Below are 12,470 nucleotides of genomic sequence, written 5' to 3'. Positions count from 1 at the left end.
GGGCCATGGCCTTCCCTCTGTATTTATCCTTTGTGCAGAGGTGGATGTAGGTGTCAGAAGATCCCAAATGCCCCTTGTCAGGACCTGGGTCACCCCCACCCATCTCTCTAGCTCCCAGACACCATTTCAGCAGCAAAGAGGCAGTGTCATGTCAGTCATTGGGGAAGACCCTAGAAGTTACCTTGTCTGGTCCCTCCTTTGGAAATAAAACCAGAGAGCGGCAGTGACTCACCAAAGTCACACAATGCATATTTGCAACAGACTCGGGACCAAGTCCAGATCTGACTCTGAATTTATTCTCCTTTTCACCTGACTCTACACCCCTATCAACTTCCCTCTGATGCCGAGTCATTTCCCTAGTCCACAGGGAAAGAGAGGAGCCAACAGCGCAGAATCTTGGTTTTACAATTAAGAGCTCTAAAGTCAATCCCAAGCCCTCTGAGCCTCAGTTTCCTCATCTATAAAATGGGAGTAATGTGTACATCAGAAGAAAGGAATTCAGACAAGAATCTCCCCAAGAGCCATTTGTAGAGTCCCATTTTTCTAGACCGGGGTTTCTCAGCCTCAGCACTACCGACATTTGGGCTGGGTAATTCTTTGTTGTGGGAGATGTCTTGTGCATTGTAGGATGCTTAGCAGCATTTCCAGCCTCTACCCATGAGATGACAGTAGCACTGCCTAATGACAGATGGCAACCAAAAATGTCTCCAGACATGGCTAAATGTCCCCTGGTGAGCAGAAATTACCCCCAGTTGAGTACCACTGCTCTAGGGACAAATAACACAGTTGACCACAGCAGTCAGGAACAGTGTAGACTGGGAGCCCCAACATGGAGGGGGACCCCTGACTCGCCATCATAAGCCCCTTCCCTGGAGGCTGAATTTAGCAGTTTAGAAACCCCTTTCCTTTCATGCTGGTCTCAGATAAGCCTTGTTTTCTCTTCCTGGAATGTCTCTGCCTCTTCCAGGAAATGGGTTTGTCTGCAAAAACGTGAGGTTCTGATCTGGCTTCCTGTCCCAGCTACTCCATGCAAGGCTGCCTGACCTTGGACATGCTACTGAGCCTCTCTAGGCTTCAGTTTCTTCATCTTTAAAATGGGCATAATAGTACCTTCCTTAAGCAATATGAGGATTAAATAAGAAATCCATAGAAACTGTTTAGTGTTGTGCCAGGCACAGAGTGATCATAAAGTATGACCATTATTTTCTAATGGTTTTTACTTAGCATGTGAATTACCTCCTGTACTTCCAGCACTGGGGGCAGAGAGAGCAGGGAATATGTGAATTACGTTCCTGCCTTCACAAAGCTTCCAAACCAGGGTCCTTCCAGAGAGAAGGGAGTACTGTGAAATGATCATTTTACAACAGACTCAGGTGAGGAAATAAGCTCGGAGAAGTTGAGTGATTTGCCTAAGGGCACACAGCTAGAGAGAGGTCTAATTGGAGTTAGAATTCTCAGGGTACGAGCCTCTCCTGTGGATCTCACCTGCAGTGGTTTTTCAGATTTCAGGGATCGAGGGGAGAATAGAAACACATGTAGGAAGCTCATGGAAGATGGACAAGTGTTTCCTCAGCTCCTGAGGAAACCTTGAGCAATGGGATTTAAGCAAGAGGTTTTGGTTAGGCTTCCTTCCCCTACCCCAGTCCAACCTCCAGCAAGGAAACTGGGGCTGATCCGAGCTGGGGTTTTTTTCTCCTGGGAAGGTCCTTGATGGGTCTGGACAGGTTCAGGGGAGACCTGCCTGGAGGTGAGAGAGAGTAAATCAAACCGTGCCTTTCTAGGATTCGTGGAGCTTCTGTTTAACTTTCCAGGAGTATGCCAGGAATGACCCAGGGCACCAAGCTCCATCATGCCTCCTGCAAGCCTGAACTCCAGAATAATTAACCACTCGCTGCAGGGACCAGGCCTTTGCCAGCACCTGCCCCAACCACCCTTTGTGTTGCAGGCAGGAACTTGCAACACTGGACTCAAGATGATGAAATTTTTGTCCACCAGGCAAATATTTGCTGAGCACCCCCTGTGGGTCACGGACGGTTGGAAGTGGTTGGAAGTTCATTTCTAAACCTTGTCTGACCAGCTGCACTGGAATGTTTCCAATCCCTGGAGTGTTCGCTGAGGAGATCAATGTGGTGACTTGGTCCTGGTGCTGTGGAATCAGTCTTGCACCGGGCCCCAGAGGATCTGTCTTCCAGAGGATTCCTGTTGGGGCCTCAGTCTTCTCCTCTGAAAAATGGGAGCAAACGCAGTCCTGCTACATGCAGGGTGGGCGTGATGTCAGATAAGGTAAAGCTCAAAACAATGGAAGGTGTCACTCCTACTGGAATAACCTCAGGTGTATAAGAACAATGGAGATTTATTATTGGAACTTTATTATCCTTAACTCATGGAGAATGAGTCAGTTGGGAGAAGATGAAATTTTCAGGTTAACTGAAAGCTTTATCATTTTAAGCACTAAAAATGTTGACATATTAACCTATTAGGGGTGGAACGTGGTATGCTCAGTGGCTTTGTTTCATTACTGTGCAGTTTATTACTGCTTGCCCGTAAACTACATGGCCCCAGCTGTTATGACTTTTCAGTACTCAGGTCCCCAATACTGTGAACTGGCTTGCTGACTGTGTCCTCCAGAGTCTCCCCTGGCCTGCTTCTAGGTGGGCTCATTCCCTCTGGGTGATGCCACCCCTTCCAATGGCCTCAACCACTGTGTTGAGCCAGTGACTCTCGAATCTGGAGCTCCAACAACTCACTCGCTCCTGAACTCAGATCCTGTGACCACTGTCTGCTGGGCTCCTAACCCTGCTCCTCCACCTGTGTCCCCTGTCTCAGTATGCATGGCCACCACCCATGGGTCCCCCGTGCCCAGACCTGGCAGTGACTTTTCTAAGTCTCAACCTCACTTACAGCCAGCCAGAGCTGAAGCCCATAGATTTCCACCTCTCTTCCCACTGCCATGGTCCAGGTCCCGCACCCCCCTCCCGCCCACCGCACACTGAAGACACATGCAGACACAGCCTGTCTCATCTGTTAATTCCGGAGCACAGCCTCAGGGACAGCCATGCACCAAAATCTGGGGGCATGGAGGATGAAGACAGACCCTGAGAGAGGGCACTGGCTAGTGCAGAGGGAGCGGACACATAGACCCTGGCAACAGTGTGGTGGGGAGTATCTGAGAGACGGAAACACAGAGAACAGAAGAGTGGGTGGAGGGGCTGATGCTGGTTCTGAGAGGCACCTACACATGGGGCTGACAGTCCCTTTTACGAATTGCCAGAACCTGCCCCCTAGTCCAGGTAGAGATGCAGCAGGAGGTGGGGGTCCAATGTGCGGCCTCTGGGGCTGGCTGGTTAGCTCACTTGGGAGAGCGTGGTGCCCTGTACTGGCCAGCAGCAAAAAAAAAAAAAAAAAAAGGTGGCCTTTGGAGTACCCCAACCTCATACTCACCAGCTGTGGGTGGGGGCAGGTGCCTCAATTTCTTCATCTGTGATGTAGAGATAATCCACTTTATAGAGGATGAAATGATTCGATTCATATAAAGCCTGAGAACAGAAGCTGGCATAATAAACACTAAATAAGTGTATTATTGCTAATATCCTATCCTACACCTGTCACTCCTGCCTCCCTTGCTGGGCTGTAAGCCCTTAAAGGGCAATATGTCTTATTCACATTTCTCTTCCTGGCATCAGTGGTGACTGACATGGATGGGGGCCCGTGAATGTTTTGCATATACATAAAGACACTGTTAGGGTTGAGAGAGGCCTTAATAATTGTTCCTATCTGCTGAGCGTTTTCTGCTGAGCACTTTCCACGTGCCAGGGAGGATGCTAGCTTTCCACCCGTTTAATCCACCAACTGTTGAGAAATTGTTGTTATTAATGCCCATTTGAGAGATAAGGGAGCTTACATAGGCCAGGTCACCTAAGATCACAGGAGAGGTTAAGTCGGATTTGAATCCTTTTTTGGTTTTAGTGGCTGGCCAGTACGGGATCCAAACCCTTGATCTTGGTGTTACAAGGTGGCACTCTAACCAAGTGAGCTAACCAGCCAGCCCTTGAATCCTGAACAGAATGACTACAGGGCTTTCAACAACTGCAAGACAGAGCTGGGGAGGGATCACAGAAGAGGGAGCCCACACATGCACACACACATGCACACACAGGCTCACACGTTTGTTCGCAGGTGAGGAACAAGGCAACCAGGACTCCTGTATAAAAGATGCCTTCCCTCTCTTTAAAAAGACATAGTAGCATTCAGCAGAGAAAAATGCAAGGAAGGCAGCAATCACTGGGCGCTAAAACCAGGCACAATAATTAGCTGCAAGCACGTGATACACGCAAAACAGTGTGGCCCAGGACCAGGGGGCGGGGCCTGCCAGATGTCCAGGTTAGCTGGGGAGGGGAGGTTTCCCACAGGTGAAGATGCGGGGAGAGTGAGTGAGCAGCTGCGAGTCTCCCTGGTGTCCACACTGCCTTCTCAGCCTTCTTCCCCTGCCAGCCTCTGCTCCCTCTTGCTCCTGCCTTCCACATTTCTCAACCCTGAAAAGCTTGAAAAGCCGAAAGCCCATTAAAAAAGCAAGTCAAGTAAGAGTAAACAGGCCTGTGTGAAGTCCCGAGAGCTCCTTTCTGGAGTGTAAGAGCACGGGCTTTAGGGCCCATGTATCCCAGTGTGAGTGATTTAAAGGTAAAGCCTCACCCAAGGATTGGGACTTTTTTTTAATGCTGCCTGGACAGTGTGTGACTGGGCAGGGAGAACCCCAAAGATGCCCCATGGTGGCCTGGTGAGTGCTTGGCTAGTGGTCAGCTGGGGAACTGGCACTGGGCTTGGCCCTCAGGGGTGGAAAGTAGGGCAGGATTATCAACCAGAGGTGAAATGGAGCAGAAAGAGCCAGAAAGAGGTTTTGGAACTGAGGTCCTTCAAATGCAGGCCTGGAGGGTGAGAGCGGGAAGAATGGTGGACAGAGTCTTGCAGCGGGGATGGAGACAGGGCCAGCCAGGAGCCCATGGAGGGGAAAACAAGCCCAGGGGGCTGCGGCTCACCTGGCCTGGCCACTGGGTGCATGGGGTATGGGAGTGCCAGGCCGGCTGGCAGGTTCACAGTAGGGACAACAGATTGCAATGGAGAGTGAGACTGAGAGTCACTGAAGGAAGTCACATGCTTGCCAGCTGAGGACAGCAGAGTCCAAGCAGTAGCTGCAGTAACTGGGGTCCAACTTATCATCATGCTCACTCATTTACATGCCAACCTATTCTGCTGCCTTTTAAAATATTGATCATAAGAAACTTCTATTAAAGACACAAAAATAAAATACTGTAGAGTAGGTTACTAGAGGAAGTTGTGGATTCATTATTTCTAAATAACTAATTTTTTAAAAAGAAATTATTGAGGAGACATGTACAGTGAATAAATTTCAAAAGGTACCAAAAGATTCATGGGGAGTGTCCCTCCCAGGCCAGCCCCCAGTGAGTCAATTCTCTTCTCCCAGGCAATCACTGTTAGTTTCTTGTGTATCATCCAGAGATAACGTGTGCACATACAATAAAGCACATATATGTGGGTGTGTATATTGCCTCTCTTTTTTCATCCATAGCATTTTTCTGAATGGGGAAACACTAGAGGCATTTCCACTAAGATCAGGGACAAGGCAAGGTAAGGATGCCCACTGTCCCCACTACTGTTCAGTACATACTGGGGATGTTAGCCAATGCAAACAGACGAGAGAAATCAGTCAGTGGCAGAAGAATTGAAAGACAGAAGGAAAACTTTCTCTGTTTTCAGACAATATGATAATATACCTGAGAAACCCCAAAGAATTAATAACAAAAGTTACTCAAACAAACAAAAATCAGCGGGTAGAAAATTAACATATGGAAATTAATACCCTTCATATACTCAAACAATAGCCAGTTAGAGAATATGGTGGAAGAGGGAACCTCAATTACAACAGCAACAAAAGAAATTAGATAAAAATTAAGTTAACAAGAAACAAGCAAAGCCTATTGAGGAAAACTTTAAACTCTTAAAAGACTCAAAAGTAGATTTGAACAAATGGGAGGACATTCCTCATCCTCGATAAAGGCAACTCAACAGCATAAAAATGTTAGTTCTCCCTAAATTAATGTATAAACTTGACACGATCCCAATAAAAATACCAATAGGCTTCTTTATGGAGCTAAAAAAGCTGATACTTAACATGGAAAAATCAAACATGCAAGAATATCAGGAAAACACTGAGGGGAATAAGCTACAAAGGGACTGACCCTACAAGACGTAAAAACGTACTCTAAAAACGTTCTCTGTAACTAAAACAATGCGTGATGTGTGTGTGAATAGACAGACCAGTGGAAAAGAAGAGAGTCCAGAAACAGGCCCAAGTACACAGGGAAACTTAGTATATGATAAAGGTGTCGTCTCAAACCACTGGGGCAAGGGGCCGGCCCGTGGCTCACTCGGGAGAGTGCGGTGCTGATAACACCAAGGCCACAGGTTCGGATCCTATATAGGGATGGCCAGTTTGCTCACTGGCTGAGCGTGGTGCTGTCAAACCACTGGGGCAAAGGTGAACTTGTTAATAAAGGTGCTGGAACAGCTGGTTGGCATCCGGAAATGGTAAGTTTGGATCCATTCCTCACACCATGCACAAGAATAAACTCCAAATGGATCAGGGATTAAATGTAAAAAATGAAACTATCCAAGTACTGAAAGGAAATGTGGGTGAATTCCTTTATGCACTGGGTACTTGGAAAGGTTTTCTGACTGTCTCAAAATCTAAATACTATAAAATAAAATATTGATTAACTGACTGCATAACAACAACAAAAAATCCTTTGCACAATAAATAGAAACCCCTATAAAGTCAAAAGAAAACTGACAATCTCGGAGAAAATATTTGCAACATATATCACAAAGGGATAATATCTCTAATATATATTTTTAAAACTCTCCAATAATAATAATGATAGTAACGAAAGACCAAAAATCTGATTGAAAAGTGACTTCCTGGGCCGGCCCCATGGCTCACTCAGGAGAGTGTGGTGCTGGTAGCACAGAGGCCACAGGTTTGGATCCTATATAGGGATGGCCGGTGGGCTCACTGGCTGAGCGTGGTGCAGAAAACACCAAGCCGAGGGTTGCAATCCCCTTACTGGTCAAAAAAAAAAAAAAAGAAAGAAAGAAAAGTGACTTCCTTTATCCATGAACAGACAATTCACACAAACCACATACACAGATTTTTTAAATGGCCCTTACACATATGAAAATATGCTCAACTTCACTCATAATTCAAGGAAAGCATATTAAAACTCAGTGAGATACCATTTCTCACCTATCAGGAGGGCAAAAATAAAAAAGTCTGACAATATATTCAGTGTTGATGAGCCTTTCAGAAAACAGGTATTCTCATATTTGCTGGTGGGAATGCAAATTTGTTCAATCCTTTTGGAAAGAAATTTGGCACTATTTAATGAAATTATGTATGCACTTACCTTTTGATCCAGCAACTCCAGTTACAGGAATTTACCTCGAGGGTACACCTCCAACAATATGAAAACACACATATTTGAATTACTCGTTACAGCATTGTTTGCAATTGTAAAATATTGGAAACAACCTAGTGCATATATGTGCATACATATATTAATGGTTGAATAAACTCTAGTACAATCACATGATGGAGTGCTGTGCAGATAGAAAAAAGAATGAGGAAGTTCTCTGTGAAATGTTGTAGAGTGATTTGGGGGTATATTAAGTGGGAAAAGAAACCAAAGTGCAAAAGAGTATCTATCCATAGTATTCTAGTGTTTGTGTAAGAAAGAAGGGGAAATAAGAAAATATACACATAGGAGGGCATTTCAAAGAGCTTGTGGAGAAATAGAATTAAAAGATGATACAAATCTTTCCATGAACTCTTTGAAGTACCGTCGTATGTATTCATTTCTACAAAAAGAAACATGGAGATTAGAAAAAATATGTAGATAAGTTAATGGTACTGTATCATTGTTAATTTCCTGCCTTTGATAATTGTACTGTGGTTATGGAGAGAATGTCCTTGTTTTTAGGAAATCATGCTGAAGAGTTTAGGAGCAAAAGGTCATTAACTCTGCAGTTTACTCTCAAAAAGCTCAGAAAAACAAGGAAGGTGGGGAGACAGAATGAAAATGCAAACATAATAAAGTTCTGGCATTTGGTGCCTTGGGGTAAAGGCTCTACAGAGATGATTTGTATTATTTTTGCAACTTTTCTCTCAATCTAAAATTGTGTGCTCGTGGGGTTTTTGGTTTGTTTATTTGTTTTGTTTTGTCTGTGGCAGGCTGGTATGGGTATCAGAACCCATGACCTTAGGGTTCTAAGGCTGCACTCTAACCAGGTGAGCTAACTGGCCAGCCCTAAATCTAAAACTATTTTCAAAATAAAATTTTGTTGTTGTTTTAGTGCAGGTTTTTCTGATTCAGTTTCAGCCAGTGCTGCTCACTGCACCCACATTCTAAAACAAGGCGAGGTGCTAGACCATCTAATACAGTTCTTACGACCAAAGTGGTTAAGAACTAGTTGGAGAAACCTTAGGAAACCTCCACCTGTTTCCCACAGCCGACACAGGAGAGATGGCACCGGGAGCAGCTGGAAGGCAAAGGGAGGCTTTCTCTAGAGGCAGCTGTTGGGGTGCTGCCCCCTGGGGGGAGGTGCATGGGCTGCCTCCCCTCTCCAAAGGCTGAGTGCAAGACACTTCGAGGCAGCCATCTGCAGATCTTGATCTGTGTGTCCTGGATTCTGGGGGGCTCAGAGGCTGGGAGGGAAAAGCCTGCAGGTGAGACACTGGCCTGGCCAGATGTTCCTTGGTGAAATCAGGAGAGGCAGCTGCGCAGGGTGAGCTTTCTCAAGATGGAGAATGATGCTGGCTTTCCCAGGACCAGCTGAGGAGCTGGGGGAAGAGAGATAGCTTGGAGCTGTCCAGAAGGTACTTTGTGCATGAGGGCTGTGGGGGATGGGGTGGGCAGGGGGACCCGATAGAGGTGGTTCTTGAGCTGAGGGTTAGAGGAGGCACTATCCAGGAAGGGAACTGCAGTGTGAGTTGCTCCCAGAAATCGGGGTGCTAAAGAACCCCCAAGAAAATCCACCAGAAAAAAAAGAGACAGCTTGAATAATCTGTTCTGGCCAGAGCAAAGCCACACCAGAAGACAAAGGGCACTGGGCAAGAAAAACATTTCCTGCCCTACCCTTTGCTGCTACCCCCATTCCATTCCCACACTGGCCAGGGTACAAGGAGGAGCCAGAGGTCATAGAGGGTGGAAGGTGCAGTGGGACAGGCTGGGAGCTGGGAAAGAGCACAGAATACCCCTTGGGCTCCTCCTCTGTAAAGTGGCAATTATAGCCACATCTCCCTGTGTTGTGAGGCCCGCTCCCACAAGAAATGCACTTACACGTCACTCGTGCAGAGAAGGGCAGTTTATTCTCTCCAGCTGGCCAGCAACCATCTCCCAAGGAGCAACCAAGGAAGAGCGGCCTTGGGCCTTGGTCTTGTGGGGTTTTTAAAGGCAAAAACTACATCCCGTTGGCACACGGGTTTGTCCAGGTGCACAAAGCAAGCTAGGGAGCGAGGTCACAGAGGCCAAGAATGAGCCGTCAGAGCAGTCAAGCATGCAACTTTTCACTGTGTATGGTTCCTGTTCCCATCTAATAGTTTACTGTGTATGGTTCCTGTTCCCATGTAATATTTTTCTGTGTATGGCTCCTGTTTCTATGCAACGGCTTTTGTTTCTATGAGAAGGTCAACGGGTTCTCATGCAGAAAGCAGGGGGTAGTCTGCAGGTCAGACGGGGGTAAAATGGAGTTACTTAGGTTAAGCAAGCAATTCTACAGAAGCAGATAGTGTGCGTTATGAGGGTGTAGGGAGCTCTATTTCACCTGTTGGCCTAGGATTAAAAGAGATCAACCACGGAAGTGCTTGGCGCAGTACCCAGCACATGGAAGTTCTCAAATGTCCCTCTGGCCACAGAGCTGGGGATCCAGGGGGCTTGGGGAGGCAGACAGTAGAGTTCTGGTTCTGTGTGATCATACTGTGGAACTAGAGCCACTGGAACCAGAGACACATTGACTGGGGAGAGTCAGGGAGTGGTGGGGAGGCTGGAAATGTTGGAGTGAGCAGGAAGCCCTGTTAGGACCTAAAATCACATGGGTTCCAACAGATTTTAAAAGGACACAGTTTTTTTTTCTTGGCATGCATTTCTCTGAGTTCCCTCTTTTCCCATGGTGATTTGACATTTTCAGCCTTGGTCACAGGGCAAGATGACATTATTTACATGCAGGTAAAGTTGTTTTCCAGTCTGCCTGGAGCTACAGGCTTGCATGTACTATCCAAGGGAAACTAAGGAAGACATCAATAAAGCTGTGCTGATTCCACCCTCCAGCAGGATCCTGAGATGAAAAGGACAGGAGCAGAAATCAGATGAGTACTTGCCAGACTGCACCTGACTCCTTGCACGTCCCCCTCCCTCCTGCTCTTCATTTCCCACCTTCCATTCCCTCCGCTTCTCTTTAAACCGCCCCCCTCCGAACCCTAAAGGAAGAGACAGTTCTGGTCTGTCTCCTCAGACATGTGATAAACTTTCTGCCTCCCACCAACATTTGGGACCGATGGGTCTTCTTTCTTAGCGGAGAGCAGCAGGACCTGGAAGGAATTAGGCCAGCTGTCATGGCCTCAGTCCCCGGTTGCTGAGCTTCTGAAAAGGGAACTGACAGGAGCAGACAGGAACACATGGGCGGAGGGGCTGCCCAGGCAGCTGCGGGACCACTCTCTGAGGACCTGGTCAGCCTGGTGCTCCCCTGTTGGTGGAACTGAGTCACTGTCCACTCTCCAGCCCGGTCAGGACAGGCTGGGGAGCCCGCTGAGTCCCACCCTGCTGGTTGCAGACAGCAGGGCCAAGGTCAAGGTGGTCCAGTGGGACCGTGGCCAGGGCAGCATCACTGCCAGTCCCCGCTTCAGCTTTGTGCAAATTAGAGAAGGCATCTTCCTCCAGACACTTAACTGCGCTTTCGCGATGTGAACGGCGCTCCCTGCAGCCTGTGGGCATTATGGGCCTTTCCTGTGAGCTCAGAGTGAGGGTCCGTGTCCCATTCATTTCTGAAACTAGGAAGCCTAGCGCTTGAGGGAGTGTCCAGCTGGGTCACAGACCCTTCAAACCCGTTGTGCAGGCTGGGTCACAGACCCCACATGTGCCATGCAGACTGGGTCACAGACCCCCTCACATGTAGGTCGTGAGCTAGGTAATTAGAAAAGATCCTAAGAGCCGTTGACAAGATTGGCATGCTTCATTCGGAGGTGAGCTCAGCCCCCAGCCTCCTCACCAGCAGCAGTGTCAGCCTGGTTGCCTCCTGGGGGCACTGGGGAGCAGAGCCCTTTGTCCTTTATACTTAAGTCAGACAAACAGGGAACACCTGGGTGCAAATCCAATAACCAAGGAACACCTGGGAGCACGTGCGACCTTACATCAGACAATAGCCAAGGAATACCTGGGCGCACTGTGCAGTTAACACTTTACTTCCAACAGGCTAGGTCATGCTTGGCAAGATTCCGAACAGCTGAGGGAGCCTGACCATTTTTCATTTTCTGTACAGGCAGGTTTGGTGAATGTCTGTTGACAACTGGAGGAAGTTCTAGGTAAAATCATGCTTGCAGTCCAGGAATCGGCACACAGTAAGTACTCAGTTATAATATCATCAAAAAACAAATTACAACAGATTTAGATGAAAGATCTCAATGGGCTTTGTGATTCTAGAATGGGGCAACACTTCATTTCATAAAATCGAATAAGTAGGGTTGGCCTGGTGGCGCACTGATACAGTGCGCCGCTTGGGAGCACGGTGGCGATCCCGCCGAGGGTTCGGATCCCACATACAGACCGGTTCCCCCTGACTGGCTGAGCGAGGTACAGGGGCAACACCGAGGGTTGCGATCCCGTTGCCGGTCCCGGTCCGGTATGGGCGTGACACTGAGGGTTGTTGCCGGTCACGAAAAAAGACAAAAAAAAAAAAAAAAGATAGAATAAGTATTCTAATGAGTCGAGCAAAAGTGGTTGGAAAAAACAAAAAAAAAAAAAAAAAGAATAAGTATTCTAATGAGTCGAACAAAAGTGGTTGGATTTTTAGACAGAAAGGGCTGAAGATAGCAGAAAGAAAGAACAAAAAATGGTTGGTTTCCTTGTAAGGCAAGGACAGGGAGACAGAACTGATTGGTTTACATCAGGTTACTTCCTTGTGTGTAAGAATTAAAGCAGAGGAATTTCATTATCGTGCCAATTGAAGACTGAAACTGGCCTGTTTGGGAAATTGGCTGTTAGCTCTCTCCAAGTTTCTTGGAAGGTCAGATAACAAATTAGTTTTAAACTGGTGCCGTGGAACTTTAGCATGGGTGACTCCATTTTGCTTTTCAGTCCAGTCTGTTGAACCAAGTGCCGGAGCTTAGTGAAGCAATGGCGTCCTAT

The sequence above is a fragment of the Galeopterus variegatus genome, unplaced genomic scaffold (genome assembly GCF_000696425.1).
Source record: "Galeopterus variegatus unplaced genomic scaffold, G_variegatus-3.0.2 Scaffold4000, whole genome shotgun sequence".
Lineage (NCBI taxonomy): Eukaryota > Metazoa > Chordata > Mammalia > Dermoptera > Cynocephalidae > Galeopterus > Galeopterus variegatus.
This window is presented reverse-complemented; position numbering follows the sequence as displayed.